This window comes from Acanthopagrus latus, chromosome 22, assembly GCF_904848185.1.
Source record: "Acanthopagrus latus isolate v.2019 chromosome 22, fAcaLat1.1, whole genome shotgun sequence".
Lineage (NCBI taxonomy): Eukaryota > Metazoa > Chordata > Actinopteri > Spariformes > Sparidae > Acanthopagrus > Acanthopagrus latus.
Genome location: NC_051060.1, coordinates 18,226,293 through 18,232,771, shown reverse-complemented (window position 1 = coordinate 18,232,771; position 6,479 = coordinate 18,226,293).

Sequence of the window (6,479 nt, the reverse complement as noted above, 5' to 3'; positions counted from 1 at the left end):
ATCGGCCTGTCGTGGTGATAACCATCTCCCTCCAAAAAAAAAAAAAAACATGGAGAAGCTCTTTTTTGGGGGATGGAGAGGGGGGCAGAGCAGGCCGCCATGTTTACGTGGAACTCAGGTGCGATCACGCCTGATCTGAAAATGTCAACTGAACTCTTGAGGGGACACCTCCCCGGGCCTCACTGCTGTGACATGAAGATTTTGCAGCTCTGCGCGTAGAAAGTGAAAAATGAAACTTGCGGTGTTCTCATCCTGTGTCTGTCTCACTACAAGTCTGTCTGGCCACCGTGCTCTCGGCACCCGAAAGGGTTAATCTCCCGTTGTTAGTCAGTATCCTGGCTGTGTGTGCCATAAACGTCTCCCCCTTTTCTTCACGTTATCTTTTCTTTCTTTCTTAGAAAAATAACAACAACTTTGCTGCCGCCTCTCTATGGTGTGATGCTCTCTTGTTATTCTGTCCACCTCTTCTACTACGGCAGAAAGAAGAAGTTGGAGCATAGCGAGATATAATTATGCGATAGAAATCTCACTCTCTCTGTATCCCCCCCCAACTGTCACTTACACACTGTATATCATGTATACTTACTTTTCTTGGCTCAATGCTAAAAAAAGAGGAACTGCTGTCCCCAGCGCTGGGGTTTGATTGTGGGGGGCACCCCTGGCACTTTTTTTTTTTTTTTTTTTGCTACAGGAGCCAGGATACATCTGTGCACCAATGGGACACTTTCACACCAGAGAGGCACTTGAGATACCAAAGTGGCCCTTTGGTTTCTCTGCTGCGAAAGAAATTCAAATGTACCGTAATCCGGTGCACAGCTGTTTTTCTACCAACTTAACCCCAAACCAACACAAATGGGAAAAAAAAGCTTATGGACAGATCTGCCATTAAAAAGAAGCGTTCAACACGCTTTCCTAAATATGAGATTTTAAATTTACGTCACGGCCGTAATGGTCTTGAGGTTCCCTCCCTGCCCCGTCAGCGCCTCAGCTTAAACCCTGCCAGCCTCCCTGCTGTACACGCTTTTCACACTAATGACACATCTCATACTCATAATCGCTTCCTGTAGCACGGCCCTCCTCGCTGATAAGAAGGAAAAAATTCATATCGATATTATCTTTAAAATGTTTACAGTTTCATACTATTTTAGATCGCCTCACCATACTCGTTGAATGACTTGGATTTTCTGCACTGTGTGCGGAGGTACGCACTAATCTTGGCAGGGACTAGTTTCAGGAGATACAATGCACCTTAAAGTGCAGCCTTCCTACGGCGGAATGACTTTAAAGCTTATTTTCGGATGTTTTCACGACTGTATGCTGGCTGTGAATCCTGATGAAATAATGCAGACGCGTGCAGAGGTGCAAAATTACGTGCGTTGACCTCAGAGGAACGTGTATAAAAATGACACGTCACAGCAGCGTCAGTATGTATGGACGTATAGACATAAAGACACTGATCTTCAAAGAGAGGAGCTAAATCCAAATGTTAAGTTTCATCATTGTTTTTTTTGTCAAATCTTAAATAACACTTTTCAACGATATATGCACTCAGGTCAGATTAAAATGAGTTGTAAGGTGGATTTTGCTCCATCCCTGCGTTTTGAGCGTCTCTGTGCTGCAGGTGGTTTCCAGGCAGTGCTGTGTGTTGTGGAATGACTCGAGCGTGCACTTAGGGGAAAGAAAGGGTTAATTTGTCACGCAGTATTGAGATCTGACACGCAACACCCACACACATCTCCAAAAAAACACTCTGCAAACAAATGTGTACATGATCAATATTCAGGAGAAAAATAAAAACCTGTGCGTGTGTGTTTGTGTGTGTGTGTGTATGTGAAGATCTCTTATCTCACCATATTACACTGTGACTAAACAATACACAACCCTCAGGTACTGTGGAAGCACACCTGCCACATGCCACCTTCTCCACTTTGGTGTGTGTGTGTTTGTGTGTGTGAGCGATGGACAAGCGAGCTGATGTCCGCATCACGCGGCGATGACTGTGTTCTAGGAGGGTTCGAAGTGTACGTACACATACAGATTTATCGGCTGCTTTCGACAATTTGCATACTGCAAATATGTGTAAGAGTGTGTGGGCAGATGAGAGCGCCTTTGCATAAGAAAGTACATACTGGGATTTTTTTTTTTTTTTTTTTTTTTTAGTCGTTGACCATTTGACACAAGTGGCTGCAGCCCGATCGCGCTCGAGGCCTGTTGTGATGTTTCGTGTTCGCGGAGGAAGGTGCAGATTTCTCATTATTACGCACAATGAGAGAGTGTTTTTCGCAATTTGTCACAAAAATGTGTGTGTGGGTTGTATGGTTTCCTGTGTTTCCGTGTGTTTACGTTTGAATTCCAGAGTCTGATGGCGACCTTTGACCTTTTCAGCGCACGGGCTGGTCGTGAGAACTCTGCAGGAGATAAAGAACTATTTGCGGCGCGTATTACTCGTGTTATTGGCTTTTAAGTGAGCGGGTGGATCATTTCAGTTGTCTAAAGGTGCAATTTTAAGAATTGGCCACCTGTTGAATTTAATGCTCAAAGCAAATAGGGAGAAGCACATCACTTGGGTAACCGCTAACTGCTGCCATTAGCTGAGGTAGCCATGCAGCTAGCCGTACATGGACTGAGCGCAGGGCAAGTTCTGGTGTTTTCTTGCCGACATAAACTATGACCCACCTCCATAGACGTTCCATGGAGCCCCTTGAATTTTGGGGAACTGAAAGGAAAAAGGGAGATTTCAAAAATCCAAAATCTAAATTCCCATGATGCAACTGAATTATGAAATCCATTGTAATTGAATCCTCAGGGTCATTTTATGAGTTATTATTGCAAACTTTAGAAATAAAGCAGGGTGGATTTTCTTGACTTTCCGTGAACATCAAATCTCTTATTACTCCCTCTTAGAAATTTCATACTTGAAAGTTGTCTTTGCTATGTTTATTAATGGGGCTCTTTTAGTGTTTATATACACATATTCACATGAAGATGAGCCCGCTGAGTGAATACAAGCAGCTTCCTGTGAGTCACGTCTCCTCTTGTTATTACAGGTACAGTCCAACCTGCTCGGCCTGTTCCTCTGGCCCGGCATCATTAGTCGATTCATATATTTATCAAGGTCTCATTTATATGGGCTCGGTAATATTGTTGCTGTTGTAAACAAGACGTTTAGTTTTGGTTTAGTCCATGTGTGACAGTGTTTTGATTTGGTTGATGTGTGTGTGTGCGTGTGATCTGTTTGTGGCTACACAGCCAAATTTTTATGGTAGGGTTTGTGTTTAAATACAGAAAATCCCCCCCAGAGAATCTGAGAGTAACCTTTGTTTTTCACGTTCACCGTTTAGAGTCACTTCTCCAGCTTTTGCAGAGAGCTGTGTTCGTGTTTGCATCATGCTTAGGGAAACCCTAACCGGGTACGTCTATACATTAAAGGACTGAATCTTTGAAGTGAGGGTAGACAGACACGAAAGATCCTACAGAAGAGAGTCCTGAATTACCCAAAACACAGTAAAATTAGCCTCAGTAGTATTCTAATTCACAGACCAAATAAGCCACAGGGCAAACTCCTGCATTTGCATCGACCTAATTAATTCAAAGAGGTCCTGTTCACATTAGAGCGGTGAGCTTTTAGTTTAACAGCCTGGATCAGACTGCAAGCCTTGGGGGTTAAGATGTGTAGTTTAGCTGATTACAAACACAGTTAGCTAGTAGTACAGTTACAAATCATCAGCTTTACCGTGATGAAGAAACAATTAAATGTTGTAGCTAAAAGAAACAGTTGGTCAAAAAATTGGCTGAAAAGCTAAAATTGCTCACTTAATATCATATAAGCAATTCAGATAGTAGCTAAAATTAGGCATCAGGATAAACTGTTAAATGGTTAGCTAAATGTAATTGATAAATGCTGGAAATTACTCAAAGTAATTTAAAAACAGCTGAACTTGTTAGCTGCATGCATGAAATCACAAGAAAAAAAAAGAGTTTAATGGATAAAGCTTGAATTCTTTTAGCCAACAGAAATAAGCCTCTAAAATTGCTATGCTACAGGATGAACTGTTATAGCTAAAAGAAACACATGGTAAAATAATGGACAAGCAGGTAAAATTGTTAGCTTGAGGTCATTTTAGCAATTACGAGAGGTAGCTAAAAGTAGGTAGCAGGAGAAACTATAACAGCAACATGTTTGACATAGTTAGCTGAAAGTTTAAGCAGCTGAACGCATTAGTTAAAAGTACTAACCTCAGACTGTTAGCTAAAAGTCATGGATGAATGCTTGAAACAGTTAGCGAAAGGTAATTTATCAACAGCTGAACTCGTTTGCTGTATGAATATCAAACCATTAGCAGGTAGGCTAATGGACAAACACTTAAAAACCACAGCTAAGAGTAATGATATGGTATATAATCAGCTGAAATAGGGAGCAAAAATGAACGATATACAGTTAAGTCTATTGTTAAAATTAATACATGGTTGCAACAAAATTAAATCCATCATCTCTAACCTCTTTGCAGAGAGCGGGGGGTGGGTGAGGTACACCCAGGACAGGCAATAATTCATACTCACATTCACACCTACAGACAATTTAAACCAAGCTGCCTGTCTTTGGATGCCAAAGCACATCGAGGGAGCCGACGCAGACACAGGGAGAACGTGAAAGGCCATGTTGCAGCTTTAACACGCAATTTTGAACTTGGCAGACAGCGAGGGGGAGCTCATTTGATAGGAATGTGTCGGTACATGAGGCAAATGTTGCCAACTGCTGATTTATTGCACCTACCCACTTACTTATTGTACAACCAGACAAACACGAAATAATAGGGCGCTCTCCAAACCCTGACCTTATAAACAAGGGGTCATGTTCACACCGGGTCTGAAATCTAAGCCCGCAAAGGGCAGCGAGGTCCCCGAACCCCTCAGGCATCAATTAAGACACAGCCATCATTTAGATCTCTATCAACAATCGACCAACAAGCAAAACAAACTGACGGGGACAACAGTTTTCATTTCGGGAATGTGCCCCCGAGGCTGATTTGGGTGAGGTTCCCAGAGATTATCGATACACTGCGTTTGCTCTGAGACGACACGGGATGTGTGCGTGAGGAGCTCACTGCGCCTTTGTCCTTGCTGTTTGTTTGACTTCTGCGTGCACGTGTGCAGGTGCAACCCAGCGTGAGTCAGCGCGCTCGAAAAGCAATTCCGTGAGCCCGTCCGAGCACTTTAAAAAAAACCTGCACTGGACGCTCGCTGACCTCTTTTTTTTTTTTCTTGGAAGTAAGTCGGGGAGTCTCCCGGAGGGGGAATTCTGGGGGAGTTCACTTTCCAAAAGCAACACTCCCACTTTTCCCATGCATCTCATTTGACTGGCAAATGTCTATGCAAATCTGCTGTGCCAGTGGGTGGGTCACAGGGAAGAGGAGGAGATGGGTCAGAGAAAAAGAATTATTGCTCACATGTTCCATCTTGCCCACCATTCAGATCCCTCGCAGTCCAGGCGAGAGATTTTTACAATTTAAAATGTACCCGGGCGATGTAACGTGCATACGAGATTGGATAAGAGATGTGGATAACGTGTGTGTGTGTGTGTGTGTGTTCATTGACTTGTCCGTGTTGCATCACAAAGCAGTGAGTGACACACACACCTTCCTCTTTCTAGTTGCAAAACAACTCTCTTCTCGTTCTCTCTCCTTCTGCATCTGTGTGTGTGTGTGTGTGTGTGTGTGTGTGCGCGCGTCTTTCTTCATTCATATGCAGCCCTCCGGTAGTAAGCAGCGCTGGTAGTGAAAACTGTGAGGAAGTTGTCACAAAGAGGGGAAGTGTGTAGTAAAAAAATAAGTCAAGATATGTCAAGTATCGTCCACCTCATTGAAAAGAGTTTCCCCTTTTTATCTCCCGTGCGCGTGTGTGCGCGCGCGTGTGTATTGTTCCTTCATGTGTGTGTGCGCACGCGCGTGTACTGCAGAAAGAGGGATACACCCAACGTTCCACTACTCATTTTAAAAGACTGGATATTGCTCTCTGTTGTTGTTCCTCCTTCAATCGAACTTCCTCCAATTAAGTTCTCCATGAGGTGATTTACACCGTAAAGCCGAGGCTGTTTCCCCTTTTCTTTTGACCAGTAAAACCTTAATTAATTGGGTTTTCTTTTCGTCACTTCCCCCGGTCAAACGCAATGCCAAGCTCTCTGCCTGACCTTTGCTGACCTTCCCCCTCCCCCCCAGACGAGTCAAGAGAAAAAAGAAAACGTTTCTGCACCACCTGCGCGAAAGAACGCTGCAGGCGCGCAGGGCGGCGAATGATCGATTTTTTAAAAACGCGTGAGATTAAAGCCGGAAAGCGCGCGAGTTCGCTGTGTAACTGTGGTTATGTCACCACTGTGTCGCTTGCATCAGCATGTGTGTATGTATGCACACGCCTGCATGTCTGTGTGTGTGTTTGTGTCCGAGTGACCCAGGAAGCTTTGCTGCGCCTCTCTCAGACTCTTC